Raw genomic sequence first — 19,765 nt, forward strand, 5'->3', positions numbered from 1 at the left:
CCTTCCCTGAATGTTTAAATTACTCTGACATCTCAGCTTAAATACTCGTGCTTCATGCTTGTGTTTGAACGGTTTAGTTCTTGGACTGACATTACTTCCTGTATTTTATTATTTACAAGTCAAATTATATAACCAGGAAGGAAGGACAGGAAGCCTGAAACACAGGCTGTGAGATACACGTGCCTGTTTTTGTTTTGTTTTTGAAATTTGATTTTAAATAATAATTAAAATGTACATCATACTCTTGCAACATTTTTTTTTTTCGAGACAGGGTTTCTCTGTTTTGAGAACCTTGGCTGTTTTGGACTTGCTTTGTAGACCAGGCTAGCCTCGAACTCACAGAGATCTGCCTGCCTCTGCCTCCCTGAGTGGGTGGCTACATTTTAAATATATTTTAGATTGGCCCATTTGTATTAAAATGGGAATAAATAGCTCTTAATTTTACATATTCAGAATTGTAATTGTATGTACCATTTTTCTATGTAATTATTCAATGTTTTGAACATCTGTAATTAGCAAACTATGCACAGCCATACAAATTTGGTTACAAAGTACATGATTAGGCCCACAGTGTTAACTATTGGAAATAAATCAGAATAGGGAAAGGTCAGTTCTGTTTCCCCACCAGTTCCTAACAGGAAGCTCATATTAATAAAATATTTATAAAATTCCTAATTTAACAAAACATTCCATTTCTGGTAAGTTATATTATCATAATTATATTTTAATCAAAAGTACCTAAAAATACTTGCAAAGTCATTATGGAAAAAAACTGTCAAAACTAAAGTTACCAGGAATTTAATCTAATAAATTTCGCAGTCAGTCATGAAACAGAACAGATAGAGTGACACAAGAGCACAGGGTGTTTCACTGAAGCAATGAATGGCCTGTTGCCATTATGTTTTTCAAATGCTGAGATTTGCTAACTCACTGCTTTTTCATCATAAAACATACCCTGGAGATTATTCTGTGATACTGAAGCAAGGCACTCGGAACTCTCTTATCCCAAGAGGAGTTTCTCAATGTTCAAAATGTTGGGAAATCATCCTCTGAGATCAAAACTACAGGGAGGTACTGTAGCTCCCCTGTTGAGATGGTTGTTACCTAAAAATTTAAAGGCAAAAGGCCACCAAAAATAACATTTTGAAAATGTGCAGAACTTGGAGCCTTTCGGCATCACTGGGAGAAATGCGCAGTGAGTAGGAAGTGTGTGACATGACAGTCATTCTTTTAAAAAATAAAACGCCACCGCTACACAATCCACAAATTTTCAACCTCAGAATCAGTATACCAAAGGGGTTTGAAGAAATACTTAAACAAATATTATGTAAGCCATGCTTGTCATCAAAGCAGTCCCAAAAGCCTAGAGGAGGAAGCTGAGGAAAAGCCAGGCAAGATGTGCCAGGAACATAGACACACATGCCGTGTAGCATGAAGAGGGGAAGGAAACACAGACAGGCAAAGCCATGAAGCATGAAGAGGGGGAAGGGAGTCCTGACACTCTGGCACCAAAAGGTGAAGTTCGAGAACAAACTTGTCTGATTCCACTCACATGAGGAGTCTAGAGTAGTCTAATCTATAGAAGCAGGGTAGCATAGTAGTGTTCATGGGCCATGGGAAGAAGACGAGAGGAGTCAGTGTGTACAGAATTACCAGGTGAGCAAAAGATGAGGTAAGGTGCTGGAGATGGATGGGGTGATGGCCAGATAATGCAGATATGCTTAGTGCCACGGGACTATGCTCTTCAACCTGGCAAAACAGCGAGCTTTACAGCGTGTCTCACCATGATAATGAAAAAGAAATTTTAATAGAAATGGTTAACATCAGAAACATAGCCACAACACTCAGGATTTAAGTCATGGATATTCAGAAGTGACATTGCCAGGGAGATGACAATTGAAAACTCTCTTCAGTCTCCTGCATATAATCTCTGCTTGGCACTAGCCCTGGGAGTTGGGGATGGAGCTAGCTGGTAGGGCTTGTCTCATGTGCAAGGACCCTAGGTTTGAGACTCAGCACTGCACAGGATCAAGTGTGGTGTGACACACCTGTAATCCCATCATTCCAGAGGTGGAGGCAAGAGGGTGAGAAGTCTCTGGTTATCCTCCGCTCCTGTCAAGTGCAAGGTCACACACAAGACTCTATGTCACAGTGATGATGATGATCTGAAGAGCTGGAGTGGGCTGTCTCCCAGCAATGTGTGAACTATCCCTTCAAAGCCTTAACATCTGACATACAATTTGCCACCATTATATACATTCCAGTAGCATCCTTTCCCAAAGCAGAGCAATTTCCTCTTCACTGGGTAAAAAGCTCTCCTTCTGAGAACTTACAGCATCAGCGCTCACAGCCTCCCTCTTCACTTTGATCTTGTGGTGATGCAAATAGGCCCAGAACCTATAGAAGAGGCTGTTAGAAGCAGCTATAATCTCATCCGATTCACTCTGATGAAGCTCGGCTTTTAATTTCTACACCAGTCTCCCAGCTGTGTTCGGGGTGAGCACTAAGCTGATGAACTTCCCACTTTGATGTTGACTCTCTAACTTCACAGCCAAAGGTTAGCCATGTCATCAGTCACTCGCTCTCCTCGTCATCACTCGCACAGGCCCAGCACTTCCCACAAATCACAAATACTATATTTTTATTCTTCACAGTTGTTTCTGTCATGTGATTCAGTCCCTGAGTTAGATGTATATGTAACATCTAACTGTGTGTTTATGCCATTTCCCATCATTACTACTTAGCCCTTTCTTGGGAGCACTGAGCACAAAGGCTGAACACTAAAGACAGTACTTAGGGGCAGCATGTAAAATATAAGACCTATTAAAATAACTCACTATCCGGGAAACTCCCAGGGGGAGATGGAACAAGCTAACAGGGAAGGTCTACAAGAAATGTGTACAAGTCAAACACCACAGCTCAGGAGACCACAGAACCAATAATGGCCAGACTAGCCGGCGTGGTCCACAAGTGCAAGAGCCTAAGAGCCCTGCTTTGGAGGTCCATCCACGAGAAGCTTACACACCAGCAGCTCTGACCAAAAGGACCAGCGGCAGCCAGCAGACACGAATATGTTCCCCTTCGCCCCCATTCCACACTACTGACAACTGTGCCAGGGGTGCTGTGGGTGGATGGCCCAATCGTGGGTGTCCTGAGCTTGCGTGCTCAGCACTCTAAGGAAGAGCTGGCAGCCAGTGGGTGGGAAAGCAGGCTCCCTTTCAGAGGACACTAACTAGATTCTCCCTGAACTCCTGCAGCAGAAGTGGGGAGTGGGAGCTTTATCTGGATATCCCAGTCTTGTCCTGTCCTCACTGATGATTGCCTGGCAAGAGCTTGGTGAATGGAGAGTGTCTCAGTGACAGCAATACTTGACCTCCTACCTTTCTTAAAGATCATGCCAAGGTGACCAGGTGACCAGTGAGACCAACCCAGGGGCCATCCAGGTGTGGACCCTTAAAAGAAGCAGACAGTAGATGAAAACTGCAGAGGCTGATAATGCGATGAAAAGGGTGGGCCCACCTCCCGGCACCCAAGGTGTGTAAAGGGAGGGAGCAGAAACAGTGAGTTGTCCAGATAAAAACACAAGAAGTCTAAGGGCCGCCGATTTCCAGCCAGTGACTTACAGTGGCTGGCCACAAACCCGTGACCATAAAACCACAGTGAATGGCTAGCAACACTGTTTGTTGACAAAGAGCAGGACCTCACAGTTTTCTCTGGGACAAAGCTCTGTCCACACCTGTCGTGACATAAATGGAGGATTGCAAGAATGCTATGATTAGCACAGGGTAAACAAGATTGTTTATAAGCTGCTGGACCCAATGGGAAGATGATGAGCGCATTGTTTCTATGCTTCTTAACCCAGTTTTATTCTACGTTGGATGGTACATTTACATTAGAGTCTAGTCAGAATTTTAACCAGAGAAGAAAGGAAACACGATTCACATAAGGCCATGCACTGCTCTCGAAGACAGCCTTATACAGGCAGCAGGGACCTTGGGTATTTTCATCATAAGTACCCTTCACAACAGTGTAGAAAACAGAATCAACTTTCTAAATATGAAATATAATGAAAACTGGTTAAAAACTACATTGCAGCCAACAGACGCTCCAGACTGTCTCATTAATAATATGAAACCGCTGACTTGATATCAAAGCAGAGAGGCTTTTCAGAGCACAGTTAAATGCAAATTTGCCATCTGCCACACAGCGTTGCTGAGCAATAGATGAGCACACTGAGAAAATGTTTCTTTAAGGTCCACAAGGTGAATAGAGATTCAGGGCCACAGAGGGGGCAGCTGTGACAGCGGGGGCTTGGAAAGCAGAGCCCATGCACCCAAAACTAAACTCTGTCCTCCCCCACACACACACTCATGTTTTTCTCTGTATAGCCTTGGCTGTTCTGGACTCACTCTGTGGACCAGGCTGGCCTTGAACTCACAGAGATCGGCCTGCTTCTGTCTCCCACACTGCTAGGATTACAGACATGGACCACCACACCCTGCTCAGTAAGGATCCTTAACATGTAAGCCATCTCTCCATCATTGCCCCTGCTCTGCTTGCAAAAGATGGCCAACATACTTGTGCTAGTTCACATAACTGAGCAGCCAATGAAAAGCCTGCTCTGAACTGGGGTGTAGCTCAGTGAAAGAGAACTTGCCTGATGCGTACAAGGCCCTGTGTTCAATCCCCTGTATCACAGAATGAAATAAAGCATAATCTACTATGTAAGCATGTCTACTCATTATCTCTCCCACATGTACTAGAACTGTAAAACACACGCTGAAATGATCATGTCACACGGAGTTCTATTTTCTTATTTTCAGGACTGTGTTCTTGATTTTCAAGGTAAAAGTAAAACGAGGCAAACACTATTTCTCTTCTGTAGACTGAACTCTCTGAAAACAGTACTGGCATTTAGGCTTATGATATGCCAGGTAAGAAAGCTATATGAAGCTACGAACTTCCACAGCTTCTGTCACACCTCTAATTCCTATGTGCACTTGGTTCTTCTGAGTTTAAGATTTAGTCCCTGAAGGTAACTTTATAAAAAAAATATGTAATATTGTAGACATAAATAACACAGGACAAGGGTCAGAATTCTTGTATCTCACCCTGAATATAGCAGCCAGTTTCTACTTTGGGTCAGAGGAAAAAACACCCAGTGAGACGGGACATGGCTTTTGAGAGTGGAGAGTGTACTCCAAGCTTGAAAGGACTAAGTTCTGAGGCAAACCAGGCAACCAGGAAACAACACCACAAGGCTAGACCATGACAAAGCTAAAACACTCACACCTTCACCTCCCTGGCACATACTATCAAAGGGAGGGGGCTGTGTGTAATGGCCAGCCTCCCTCCACCCTTTACACCAAGAAGCACTGTTTTAACTCAAACGTTTATTAGTGTCACTAGTCATTTGGTATGTAAAGTTAAAAAAGTGGTTACATTGATTCTTGCACGTTGTAGCATGTAAAAATACAAACATCTTCAGAGAGATGTCAACCAGAAAATCCTCAGTGTTACTATAAAAAATTTACAGCTGCATGAACCTCACTGAAGTTCATTCGGAACTTTAAGAACTCGGGCCTTCCCCTTGCTTTTGCTGGAAGTGTTCCCATACTCTTGAATGCTCATTTAGAAATGTACATATACACTATGCAGCAAGTGTCTTTCCTTACTGTGTAACTGAGATGTATCCAAATACTAATCTGGAGAACATGGGAAATGGACATCTGTTTAATAAGGTAATTGATGCTTCCACCCACGTGGCTATCAGACTTGTGACTCGGGATTGATGGCTGTGGCGATGGTTTTGCGAAATGGACCACATACTCTGAGTTTCTGTCTTTTAGCCAATGGCTATATTGACACCACCAGCCAAGTGAGTGAACATGAGGAAACACTCTGTGGTTGTGCAGCCTGAAGATGTAAACTGACCCCACGTGATGTCTTGGTTTACATCAGCCCCGACAGAAGCTGTAGCTACTCGAGGGAGCCTCTCAAAATACAATAGCAAAAAAGACAATACTGACATCTATCAGAGATGAACAAGGCTGAGAAGTGAAGGATTCAAAACTTACCAAGACCGGGCTCGTGAATTAGTGATAAAATGTGAAGGATGATGTTGTGTTTTTCTCAAAAGGCCTTTTTTTTTCCAACTCAAGTGTGTTATTTTTTCATTCAAAAACACAAAACAAATTGTAATGTTAGATATTTTTTTCCTCCTTAAATATAGCAGCATTCACATTAATGTTTTTGTCAGGATGACAATCAAAAGGAACACAGGCACACGCGACAGCACCATCTATCACACAGGAGGAGAAAGCGGGGCGGTGACAGCAGGCGCGGGGAGAGGACTGTCACTTCTGTTTCCCTGAACTTCAGTTTCCTACGGGAAAGCTTTGAGGGCTTCCTGACCCCAAGCCACAAGGCACTAGAAAACACTGAAAGTTGGAGCATACAATCTCTTGCCCAAAGGGCTCAACACCTGACTAGTAGATGCCAGAGCCGATGATCAGTCCCTAGAGAATGCTTATTATGTTGTTTATCCATCTGGTCCAAATGTGTTTTCTGTCTTGCTTATTTGCAAAACAGTTCATCTCCTCTTTTGAAAATACGTTTAAAAGAAATTGCTTGTCAACGAACTTTTTTCACTAGCTCTTCCTTTTTTAACTCAAAGGAAAGAGTCATTCTTTGAGAATGAGAGGGGCAACCGCTGGGTTGAAGTGGGGTTCCTTCACGGGCACCAGGTTCTTCTTCCACATGCCCTGCGGAGGAGTGTACACCAAGTGCACTAAGGCTGTTACTGATCTATGCTCTAGAAGGAAGGGGGTGACTGATGCTGAGCTGTTGCTAACATTCTGTTTCCCCTCAAGGTGACGAGGATTAAATGCTCTTGCCTCAGGAGTCTCTCTAGGAAGAAGAGTGGGATCTGATGCCCTGTAAACATGGGGACAATGCAGATCTCATGCTCTGCATTAACCAAATCATGCAGGCTCCTCCTTCCTCTCTAAGACACTTTGATTGGACTTGGCGAGAAGAACGGGAGAGATATCGCAGATATTAAATTACCTACCTCCTACAAGGGTGTATATTTTCATCTGTGATCTGCTATAAACATTACTATCTGTGAGTGACTGATTTAAATCCAGACGTCATCATGACCAGGAGGGAATGGAAAGCCAAAGCCCCGATCCGAAATCTGTGTGTACAAAATGCCCAGCTGGGTTCTGCCAAAGGCTTGAAGTGGTGCAGCAGAGGCAAACTGACACTTCACAGATGACGCTAAGTTCCTAATGTCCTTAGGAGAAATATTGACAAACTAAACTTGACTCAAGTGAGGAAGCTCTTGCCCTGTGATAGTCCACACCAAGACAGGAAGAAACCCAACAATAGACAGACAGGAAATAATCACAAGGCACAAATTTGCCAAAAACAAAACCAAATAAAAACAACCACTGGTGTCTAAAGTACGTAAGGATACTTGTGGGTAAGATGGCTGCCTCTGTGGAAGCTGGCAAAGGAGAGTCAAGGTAAGGGGGAAAAATGAATTTAACCCACAGAAAGAGAGCATTTGGAAGGGGGAATTCAAAACCCATGAAGGGAGTGAAAGAACCCTGGGAAAGACTGGAACAGAAACAGGACGCTGGGAAGGAGTCTCAGGCATGCAGCTCTTGGCAGAAGGAGACAAGGCAGGTTCTTCCGAAAGGAAACCAGAGGAGAGCTGGGACGCTACTGCATGACAAACCCAGGCAAACATAGAGATGAATTGGAACTGGAACCCTTCCTTGCCCCAAGCTACACACGCACTCCTTTCCTAACAAAGCGCTCCACATTCCGGGACCTCCACCTGCAAGAAGCAGCAAGCACATATCTCTCCAAAGCGCCTGGTCACTCAAGGTTTATCAACATCTCTTTACAGACACCCAGCTGCTTAGCATCACCTCTCCAGCAACTCTTGGCAAATTCCCTCCCTGTGGCCAAAACCTCTCAGAAGTATGTCTTAGAACTGGGGTTTGGGGCTGACCAGCCTGGCCTGGTTTGGGTTCCATGTGTAAAAAGGCGATTTGAGTGAACTATCAGGGAAAATCTCCTGTTTGCCTGTGCATGACTGAGCATGCATACGATTAAAATCAGATGGATCAGGGAAACACACAGTGAGAAAAGGCTCACATGACCGAAGCCCATCAGTCAAAACAGAAAGCCACCCACAGTGCGCCCCAAGCAACTGACTCTTCCTCCACGACCTACAGAAGAAGTCCCTGGGCAACAGCCAGCTCTTGAGCCTCATGCTTTGTCAGGACTGCTGCTTCGGTGTAGGTGTCTACTCTGTACTTTGCTCCAGAGTAAAATGCTTTGCTAATATGCTTTCTGTGCGTACTCTTGACTTCTTTGATGTATACTCTAAAACCCTGGAAACACCCAGTCCTGGTCTTCAGAGGGGGGAAGGGTCCCATGGGCAGTGGTGGAGAGCAGAAGGGGAGGAGGTGGGGCTAGGCAGAGGGTGGGAACTGGGCTCAGGCTGCAGAGAGCATAATGTGAAAAACACCCGCTGACTGGGAACAGATCTCAACAACTGACTCAATTCTGGAATCAGCCTCCTGGCACAACTGCTCTAGAGCGTGAGAACTTTGAAGTTCTGGGGGTATACTTGATACCCACAGCTGCAGGTTGGTAGGGAGTTAATATTCAGGATGTCTTACGCCTGGGATCAATAACACAAGTGACAGGCCATGCTAATAAAGACATGGGATAAGGAGAAGACTCATCCATTGATGGTGGGCATGCAGACCTGCGCAGTCATATGGATACTAGTGTGGTGGTTCCTCACCATGCTGAGACTAAACGGACCTCAAAATCCAGCTGTACCACTCTGGGCATATACCCAAAGGATGTTTCACCTAACTAGAGAGATGCTTGCTCAGCCACCTTGACTGTGGGTCTATGCATAATGGCCAAGACCTGGAAACATCCGACATGGACATCAGCGGGTGAATGGATAAAGAGAATGTGGGACATTAACACAGTGAGCACGTGTACACAGTAATGGAACATTATTCCACCACCGAGGAAAATGAAAGCCACAAGTGAATGCATGGAGCTAGAAAAGAATCATCCTGAATGAGATAACCCAGACCCAGAGAGACAAATACGATACGTATTCTCTTATCTGTGAGTGTTAAGCTTTTAAGCCTTCAATAGGCATGGTACAGTCCATATAACCACAGAGGCTAAATATAAAGTAAGAGACTGGAGGGAAAGGATTTTCAGGAAGGGGAAATAGAATATATAGTTATTAAAAGACAGAAGGCGGGGACAGGAATGGGAGGATTAAATGGAGGGGGAAGGTAAGAGAAGAATAAGGGGGGGAACAGAGAGGGGCAGTTAAAACTGATAGCTATGTGAGGTGTCACATGAAAGCTCACTACAACATAAACTTATACACACACACACACACACACACAGAAGAGAAATCTAAATGGAATCAGCAAATACTGGGGAGACAAAGCTCCAAATGGCCTCTGCTTCTACTCGGATTGAAGGCACGCACCACCGTGTCTGGCAAGAATCAGAATTTTGTAAATATAGCATCCCAAAGCAAAGCATGCAAAGTACTTAAATGGAGATAGTCACCATTCTGAGGTTTGGGAAAGTCACGAATTTGAGTAATTCACAAGCTCTCTCGGCTTCAGTTTACCCCAGCTATAAAATAAAGGTTACAGTAACACTGTGTGCTTCGAATGACATAATGCACTGGAAAACATTCTGCAAACTATGAAACTTCATGTGAGTGATGTTTTGCAGGTCACTGAAATGTCGAATGACTGTTAGTCTTTCTAGGTTGGCTCTGAGAATGCAAGTGAAAATTCACACTTGCCAAAAACTTTGCCCATTGTGAACTGAACAGAAATTCCTCTGTGGAAGGCTGAGCAGACTGTTCACCATGGTTTCATGTCTCTAAGACATACACATACCCATGTGCCCTCTGCAAAGTCCCCCTGGGTATGAGGAGACAGAACAAGAGATGATATCCATGGAAAGGGTGACTTAAGTTCTAACGAACAGAGGGACATACCATCAGGAAGGGGCCTTTTGGGAAAGCAGCCGGACTGGGAAGCTGGCAGGAGAACACAATGAGAAGCCCTTCCTGTGGCTAATCCAGGGAGATGCAAGGCAGTCAGGGTATTTTGGTTGGAGATTAAACATCCCAGAAGGCTCATGAGTCAATGGTGTGATCGCCAGCTGGTGGGTTCTACCAATATATGATTGAACCGTGGGCTGAAGAGGAAGGGAGGCTAAGGCTGCCAATGGCTTTATATCTACGTGTCACATGAGAAGGGGAAGCCTAACTGGTAGGGGAAACACACCGACTTCACACCCCTCTGCCACCCTGCTTTGCCATGGTGGCCCCTTGGCTCCTCTGCATGCTCCATACATTGGTGCTCAGCTCCAGCATGCTCAGCTCCAGGTGAGGCCATGCTACCTCGGGCTGCCACTGAAGCCATCAGCCAAGACGGGCCCCTCCTCTTTTCACTCCCTGGAATATTTTGTCATGGCAACAATGAACGACATGCACGCAGGACAAGCAGGCATAGCCCGGCTAGTTCAGAACATTTCTGCAGACCCTGGGGCTTGTGTACCGTGTGGATTGTTCCCACACTTGCCCTGCCATGGTGAGAGCAAATGAAGAGTGATCCATACTGTCCAGTGAGGAGCCTGGGGTCAGCCTATATAAGATGTGGATGTAGTGTGGGCTCTGGACTGGCTGGTTCATAAATAAAAAACATAGGGTTCTCCTTCTGGAGGGCATTCTGTTCACAGTCAGCAGGGTCCAGAAGCCAAAGCACCAGAAATACAGAAAATTTAAAATTCTGATTATTGCTGTTGCCCCGGGCCTTCACAGCAGAAGTCTGAAATAGTACTCTATGGGAGTGAAAGCTAATTACATGACTAGTTACACTGACGCTGAAATATTTTAATAAGAAAAAGCATACATAATCTCAAAAAAAAAAAAAGCGCAAAAGTCTTTCCTGTGTACAAGTTATGTTGCCAGAATGAAAAAACCATCCTTCTCCACCTAAGGGGTGTGGGGTTTTCTGTAGACTGCCCTTTACCCTTGAGCCTTGGTCAGTGTGCTCCAGCTCTCAGAGTCCCATACTCTGACACACAGGGTGGAGAATAGGCCCTCTGATGTCTCTGACTTCATCATAAGATGCCACCGAAGGCTGGCTTTCCCTCCCCTATTGAGTCCTACTATTAATGATCTGTGATAACTCTCTTTTTGTCGGTTTTGTTAGACATTTGTCAACACTATTGAACCTGTTGCATTGACTTTTCTCTGCTGGCTTTCCAGTTTTCATTTTGATGCTTTCTGCTTTGACCATCTTTTTTTCCCTTCTGCTGGGTCTTACTGTTGTTTACACTTTTTTAAATTCACTCTACAGCCTGATCACAGCCCCCTCCCTCCTCTCCTCCCATTTCCACCCTCACACCACCTTACCTCAACCCCCTCTCCTTCTCAGACAAGAGGAGCATCCCCCAATGGGTACTAACCCACCCTGGTACATCATGCCCCAGCAGGACTAAACGCTTCTTCCTCTACTGAGGCCAAACAAGGCACCCCAGCTATGGGAGAGAGATCCAAAGGTGGGCAATAGAATCAGAGCCCCTACACCAATTGTTAGGAGGCCCACATGAAGAACAACCTGAACATGTGCTACATTCGTATAGGGAAAATAGATTCAGCCCATGCGTGCTCTTTGGTTGGTGGTTCAGTCTCTGTTAGACCCCATGGGCCCAGCATAGTTCACTCTGTAGGTCTTCTTGTGGTGTCCTTGACCCCTCTGGCTCCCTCAATGCTTCTCCCACTCTTCCACAAGACTCCCTGAGCTCTGCCTATTGTTTGGCTGTGGGTATCTGCCCCTGTTTTACTCAGCTGTTGGATAAAGCCTCTCAAAAGACAGTTATGCTAGGCTCCTTCTGCAAGCACATAGAGTATCAATCACTAATAGTGTTGGGGGTTGGCAGTCTCCCATGAGGTGGGTCTTAAGTTGGGCTAGTCATTGGTTGGCCATTCCCTCAATCTCTGATCCATCTTTATCCTTGTATTTCTTGTAGGTAGGACAAATTTTGAGTGGAAGGTTTTGTGGGTGAGTTGATGTCCCTGTCCCTCTTCAGGCTCCATATCCCCCACTGCTAGAGTCTCATCTAGGGTCACCCCCGTAGACTCCCAGATCCCTCCCTCCAGCTACTTCATAAAAACCACATAGTATTGGTATCAAAACAGACAGGTTGATCAATGGAATTGAATCAAAAACCCAGAAATAAACCCACACACCCATGGACACTATTGAAAAAGAAGCCAAAACTATACAGTGAAAAAAAAAAAAAAGGAACTGTCATCAACAAATGGTGCTGGTCTAACTGGATGCCTGCATGTAGAAGAAAAAGATCCGTATTTATCATCCTGCACAAAACTCAAGTCCAAATGGATCAAAGACCTCAACATAAAACCAGATACACTGAACCTAATAGAAGAGAAAGCAGGAATAGCCTTTGAACGCATTAGTACAGGAGACAAATTCCTGAACAGAACACTAACAGCAGATGAACGATTAATAAATGGGACCTCATAAAACTGAAAAGCTTCTGCAAGGCAAAGGACATTGTCAATAGGAAACAATGGTAGCCAAAAGAATGGGACAAGATCTTCACCATCCCTACATCTGACAGAGGGCTAGTATCCAGAATATACAAAGAATTCAAGAAATTAAATGCCAACAAACCAAATAAACCAAACAAAAATGGGGTACAGGCCTAAACAGAGAACTCTCAACTAAGAAATATTTAAATATTCCACAGTCTAATACACACACACCACACCACAGTCTACATACACACACAATGTACATGCATTACAGTATACAAACACACACACACCACAGTGTGCATACACACACACTCGACATACATCACACCCATGTACACACACACACATTCCACTGATAATGTGCTGCACATATCTGAGTACAGAAGCCTTTGTTTTAATTTTTAAGTCTCTTTTAACTTGTTTTTTTTTTTGTAACAAAAGTCAGAGCAGCATCAGAAATTATTTCTTGCCAACACAAGCACCAATGCAAAGGAGAAATTCTGTCTTCATATATTTCTAACTCAGGCAAACCTCTGATACACCAATACAAGAAGCTCACAGGGCGGGGTATAGATAATAGATAAAGCCCTCTTTCTACCTGGATGGTACGTGGCTTGATAGGTTCATGACTGAGATGTCAAGTCAGAGCACCAATCCCAGCTCTCCTCTGATTCGTGCATTCTGCCTGTGCATTTGTCCAGAGTGGCAGACGGCCTTCCGTTCAGTAGCAGGAGCATGGGCATAGGCCGAGGACTCCAGCCTACACTTCCCTTTCCAGCCTTAATCTTCTAGATCTAGAGAGGCCTGTTTTCCCTTTCACCTTCACTGTGGGCCCTCAAAAGGAAGGTGCCAGCTTTGCTTTCCAATGAAAGGGCAATTAAGCGGATGAACATTTCTGCTGAAAAGAAATCACGGAATAGAGTGACCGTTTAATCTGACCGGTCTTCTTTTGACAGCCCAAATCAGATTACCTGTCTCTGCAGAATGCTCCCCATGCTCTCAGCAGCAGCAGGCAAATCAACCTCCCTGGTGTCTTCAGGCTTTCCCCGCTAATCCTTGACCAGGTCAGCAGCAGGATTTCGCTGAGCTTCTTTGACAACATGAGAAAGCCGGGACTGCAAATATAATTAGTGAGTCCTTCCTATGTTTCCTGTGGCCGAGGTAGCAGTGAGCAGAGGTGATGGGGGCAGCACAATGAGAGACTGAAGAGACTTCCCAGGGCTCTGCGGGCCTCTGAGCTGAGGCATGCCGCGATTATTCAGCACTGAGAGCAGATACCTGTTAAACAGGCTTCTACCCTGCACAACACAGTTATTTTCAGCAATAACTGTGAAAGGGAGGGAGCAATAGCCTTAAAAGCTTACAAAGGCAGAAATTTTTTTCTTCTATTAAATGTGTGTTATAGATTTTCTTGTTAGACGGTTTCAAACATTTGTGTAATAGATTTGGTTCATCTTCCTCCTTGTTCTGCTCTCTCAGCCCTCCCTCTCCCATTGAAATGCAAATTCCCAAAATTCTACCATCACATCTCCCTTTTGTGTGAGAGGCACTGAGTGTCTTAGAGTCTGACTGAACATGGGTTTCAGGTTACCAGGCACACAAAGACAACTGACCAGTGGCCACACCGCTGGAGAAAGCTACTCCCTCCTTCAACTGTCAACTACCTGGAGTCCCTCAGGGACTGTCCTTGGTCCCTCCCCAAAATATAAACCGAAAATAGTGATACCCTGCATTATTTCTTTGATTAGTTCTATACTTTCTTATTCATTTGTTTGATTAATGATTTTTTTTTTCTTTTTTACCTTGATTGAGACAAGATCTCCATATGAAGCCAGCCTGGCCTTGAGCTCATGGTCCTACTGCTCCTGCCCCCAGGACGCTAGGGACACAGCGTATAATACCACAGCCTTGATGACATCACAGCTTGATGACATCACAGCCTTGATGACATCACGCCTTTGATGACACCACACCCCTGGTGAGTTCTTTAAAGAAAGCACAGATATAAAACAATAAGAACAGTTAGGATATTCTTTGAGTTTAATAAATTATTTCGTGTAGGAACTAAGGTCTGAGCTTAGGAAACAGAGACGTTCTATCTCCCAGTGTGAGTCTCTGCTCACAACACAAATGAGAACCCAGATCTTCGGAAAGAGTAGCGAGGTTGACAGACTACAACGCTCTTCTTATACTTGCTGTGCTTTCACCATTGTTTGCTTTGAATTTTATTTCTTTTTAGCTTTGTAGCCCATACAACAGTTCTCCTGTTTTATTCTGCAATAATTTAGAATAACTGAGGAATAATTTTCCACTTCAGGCACTGCATTTTAAGACACATTCTGATAAATTCATAGAGCTATGCCAGAACTAATTTATTCATTCCACAAATATCTGAATATTTACTTTGTTCGATTCACTTCTTTTGTATTATTTTACGTATTTTCTCCTTTTATATTGGTTATAAAGTTAGTACACAAAGCACCGGGTTTCTTTGTGACATTTTTATACATACTATGTTCTTATTGGCCCATTACTGCACTGCTGTCCTCCTGACCCCATCCTTGCTGAACCCCCTTTTCTCCCCTCTTACAACCCTGCAAGGAACAAGGTTCCCTGGCTTCATGATAATGAGCTCTGAGGCAATTTATTCTACTGCTTTGCAAGGCTGGGTGCCCTGGGCTAAGGAACCAGGGCTGGGGAATACGATATTATGTCATCTGCTACTTAACATTTGCCTTTTTCCACAACAAATATTCTTTTTTCATTTTGCACCCTAAGCCTCCTAAATCATAAGCTAGATCAGCCGTTCTCAATCTGTGGGTCACAGCCGTGAGAAATCACGAATTTCCAGTGGTCTTAGGAACCCCCCAATGATAAGTTCATTTTTTGTTGCTACTTCATCACTGTACTTGTGCTACTAAGCAGTCTCTCTGTTCCTAAAACTAGGTGTTTTCTGACAGATGTGACCCGCTGGTTGAGAACGACTGAAGTAGATAAACCTTTCCTGTTTGTAAGTTGCCTGCCTTAGGTCTTACGTTACAGCAACCTGTGGCCATCTGACGCAGCTGAACTCTCTGAAAGTTCCTTTATTTGGACATTCTGAAGTCACTGATGTTCCGAAGATCTCCTCAGAACTGTGAGTCTCACAAGCTTTCCACACAGCCGTCCTTCTTTCTGTCACCCACAGCGTGGTCTAAAGATGTTTCTCTTCCTGCCCCTGATTCCTCCATAGGCATTTCCAGCAAGACACGTCACAAATCTAGTCTTGTGGTGCATTTGCTTCTCAGAGGACTCAGGCTGAAACCCAACTCCACCACTTAAAACTGGGACAGACGGTGACCTGGGTGAGGATAATGTCCTGCATCTGCTAAGGTTGAAAATAACAAACCCACAGGGGATCTAACGGGGTTGAGTGGGCTGTGTCATAGGCAGCCTCCGAGCACATGGAAGTTAACAAACATCGGCGCCCCGTCTCGGCGCTTCACGAACACGCACATTTCCCCAGCATCCATAGGTAATATTTACACAGTGTGCTTGAGCACAGGAGAGGACACAGGCATTTTTACAGGTGAACCCAACAATAAAGATCACAGTAGAGGCTGGGGAGATGGCCCCATTGAAAATGCTCGTGGCCCAAGAATGATGTGACCAGGGCTTGTAGCAGAGACCTTTATGACCTTAGTGCTGGAGAGGCAAAGACAGGAAGTTCCCTGAAACACGCTGGTGAACTCTAGATGAGAGGATTAAACTTGAAAAATAAAGTGGAGAGTGACTAGAGAAGACAACTATCAGCAACATCTGGAAACATCCGGCCTCCATACAGACACAGTCATACATACAGATGTGCAGACATACACACACACATGCACATAAACATGTACACGAACATACACACAAAAAAATATAATGCTAAAGGCAAATGATCCTATATATGATATTATTTATCTGGACTAGAACAGAGGCACAAAACCAAAACCCTTAGAAGAAATAATGTTAAGTGTGTGTGTGTGTGTGTGTGTGTGTGTGTGTGTGTGTGTGTGTATTTACATGAGGAAATTTTGACCAAAAAAATCAAAGACAAAAAATCATAGACACTTGACTTCTGTCAACTAACATTGCTGAACCTCAGGAAATGCTACTTCAAATGTCTGCCTATCTGATAAAGTGTGTATCTTTACACATATCCATAGCCTCTGAACTTCCAGAGAGGCGTGTCACCCACAGAAAGCTGCCAAAAAACAAATCATCAGGAAGTAAGAAGAAGCTACAATATTATCTAAAAAGATTGTTATAGGGAAAGAAGGGGAAAACAGAAAATCATGTTGTTGTTGCTACAAAATATAAATAAGCAGACAAACTGATTTAAAATACAGTCAGTTCTGCTTTAATGTGACATCTACATTACTTAAAATCTCTATGTTGGGCAAAATCATATGATTAAAACGACAGAACCTCTGAGAAAATGGCTGTGGTCATGTTCTAGTTGGCTTTCTGTTGCTATGATAAACATCATGACCCAAAGCAATGTGACAGGACAAGAGTTTATTTGGTTTGTAGGTTATAATCTATCATCAAGAGAAGCCAAAGCTGAGGCTCAAGGCAGGAGCCTGAAGGAGAAACCCCCAGAGAAACACTGCTTGCTGGCTTGCTCCCTCTGGCTTGCTAAGCCAGCTTTCTTACCCAGGCTTATTTTCCTAGCAATGGCATCACCCACGGTAGGCTGAGTGCTCCTACAGCAATTAAGAAAATGTCTCACAGACACGGCCACAGGCCAATCCAAAAAGAAAAATTTTCAGTTAAAGCTCTCTTTTCTAAGGTGACTGTAGGTTTGTGTCAAGTTGACAAGCTGAAGCTAATTATAATGTAACCCTTAAAACTCTCTTAATTGTGCCCATAATACATGCACAAATATCAAAACATCACATATTTTATAAATTATAGATAGATGATAGATGGTATATAGATAGATACATAAATAGATACATAGATAGATGATAGATAGATAGATAGATAGATAGATAGATAGATAGATAGATAGATAGATAAGAGAGGGTAGAGATATTTAACTTAAAGAAGCCTTACATAAAGTTCAGCATTGATTTATCATAAAGGCCAGAAGAAACAAGAATGAAATGAATGTAGCTCCACATAGTAAGTGCTAGATATTACAAGCCTACAGCCAACATTTATACTAAATTGGTGAAGAATGGAAAGCATATTCTCTAAATCAAGACTCAGACAAGAATGCCCACACCCTTCTTCTTGAAGATAGTGCTTGGATAGTCTTAGCTAGAACAACAGACAAGAGAAAAAAATAAAAGTATTAAAAATAGGATATTAAGAAGATAAATTATCCTTACCTACAGATCCTGGAGCTAAATGACCATATATATGCCACACCAAGAATCACTTAGATTTGACAAACACTTTTAGCAAAGTAGTAGGATACAAAAGTCAATATGCAAAAAAAAAAAAAAAAATACAGTAACTTTTCTATACACTAATAGTAAGCTTGCTGAAAAAAAAATATAGGTAAAGATACCATTCATAATAACTCCAGGAAAAGACCAAGGAATGAGCCAAATCAAGGAGGTAAAATATCTCCACAACGAAAATGTTAAGACACTTAAAGAAATTGAGAAGGACACTAGAAGACTGAGGGATTCCCCATGCTTGTGGACCGGCATAGTCAATACTGTAAGAATAGCCATAGTGCTGAAAGTAATATATGGCAATATACAGTTTCCACACACCTATCAAAATTCCAACAACGTTCTTCACAGGATTAGAAAAAAAAAAAAGTTAAAACTTGTATGGAAACACAAAAGACCCTGGATAGCCAAATAAATTCTAGGCAGAAAGGATAATGCTGAAGGTATCACAATATCTGATCTCAAATTATACCACAGAGACATGGTAACAAAAACAGCTTGATACTGCGACAGAAACAAATATGTAAACCACAGAATAGAACAGAGAACCCAGAATTAAGCCCACTCCACTTATTGACCACGATATCAAAAAACTGCACTGGACAAAAATAACTTCCTCAACAATCAGCGATGGAGAAACTGGATAGCCACCACACGCAGAATAATGGAAACCAATCCACATTCCTCACCTTATATAAAACATCAAATCAAACCCCAATGGAAGACCTGAAGCTCTGATTCTGGTAGAGGGAAACATAGCAAGGGCTCCTGTAAAGGACCCAGAGACCTGGGAAGTGACAGGAAAAACTGATACACGGGACTGAATACAATGGAAATGTGTAAAGCACAGAAAAGGGAATAGTGTGCATGGTGAGGGCAAGGCCAAAGAACAGAAGAAAGGTGTTGTCAACTATACTTCAAATGAAAGCACTACCTGGATCATATAAACAACCCCAAAACATTTAAACACACACACAAAAATCGGTGCACAAGTGATCTTCATAAATGTGTTTCCAAAGAAGAAAGACAACTGAGGAATAAATGCACAAAAACATGTTCAACAGCCTTAGCCATCAGAGAAAAGAATTTTAAAACTACTTTGAGATTCCATCTCCAGCCAGTGAGAATGGCCGCTCTCCAGAAAACAACAGAAACACTGATGAGGACAAGAGGTGGGAAACAATTCTTTGCACTGTTGGCAAGGATGCGAACTGACCACAGTGGAAATCAGTATGGCAGCTCCTCAACAACTGACAGACAGAAGCCCTGTGTGATCCAGCTGCATCACATCTGGGCACACACCTGAAGGAATCGTGTGGCGGCTTCCCACATGATACTTCCATTTTCATGTTCTGCCACAGTATTTCCCAGAAACAAGACATGAAACCAACCCAGATGTCCATCAGCAGATGAATGGAGTGTTTGGTGTGGAAGAAGGGAGCTTTAGTCAGCTGTATGTAACCAAACAATAAAATCATCTCATTTTCAGGAAAGTGGACAGATGTTAAATGAAGTTAGCCAGACTCAGAAATACAAATATTGCATGTCTATCTCATATACAGAATCTAGATTTATATGTGTTTATTTAATAGCTTTCTGACATCCACATATTTATATATAGACATCCATATATATGTATATGTGTGTGTGTGTGTGTGTGTGTGTGTGTGTGTGTGTGTGTGTGTGT

At 43.3% G+C, this 19,765-nt stretch overlaps 1 protein-coding gene across 2 annotated transcripts in view; it reads right to left on the minus strand.

The window, feature by feature from the left end:
- Arhgap24 (Rho GTPase activating protein 24) overlaps positions 1–19,765 on the minus strand; it is a 636,889-nt gene that overhangs the window by 609,323 nt on the left and 7,801 nt on the right. Inside the window, exon 1 of one of the 2 annotated variants that reach the window (XM_055594597.1) lies at positions 13,618–13,631. The exons of the other annotated variant lie outside the window; for it this stretch is intronic. The gene's annotated coding sequence lies outside the window, so the exon portion shown is untranslated. Of the gene's footprint in view, positions 1–13,617; positions 13,632–19,765 lie in introns of those variants that run through there. 2 annotated transcript variants of the gene reach the window in all.

This window comes from Psammomys obesus, unplaced genomic scaffold (assembly GCF_907164565.1).
Source record: "Psammomys obesus unplaced genomic scaffold, mPsaObe1.curated_primary_1811, whole genome shotgun sequence".
Lineage (NCBI taxonomy): Eukaryota > Metazoa > Chordata > Mammalia > Rodentia > Muridae > Psammomys > Psammomys obesus.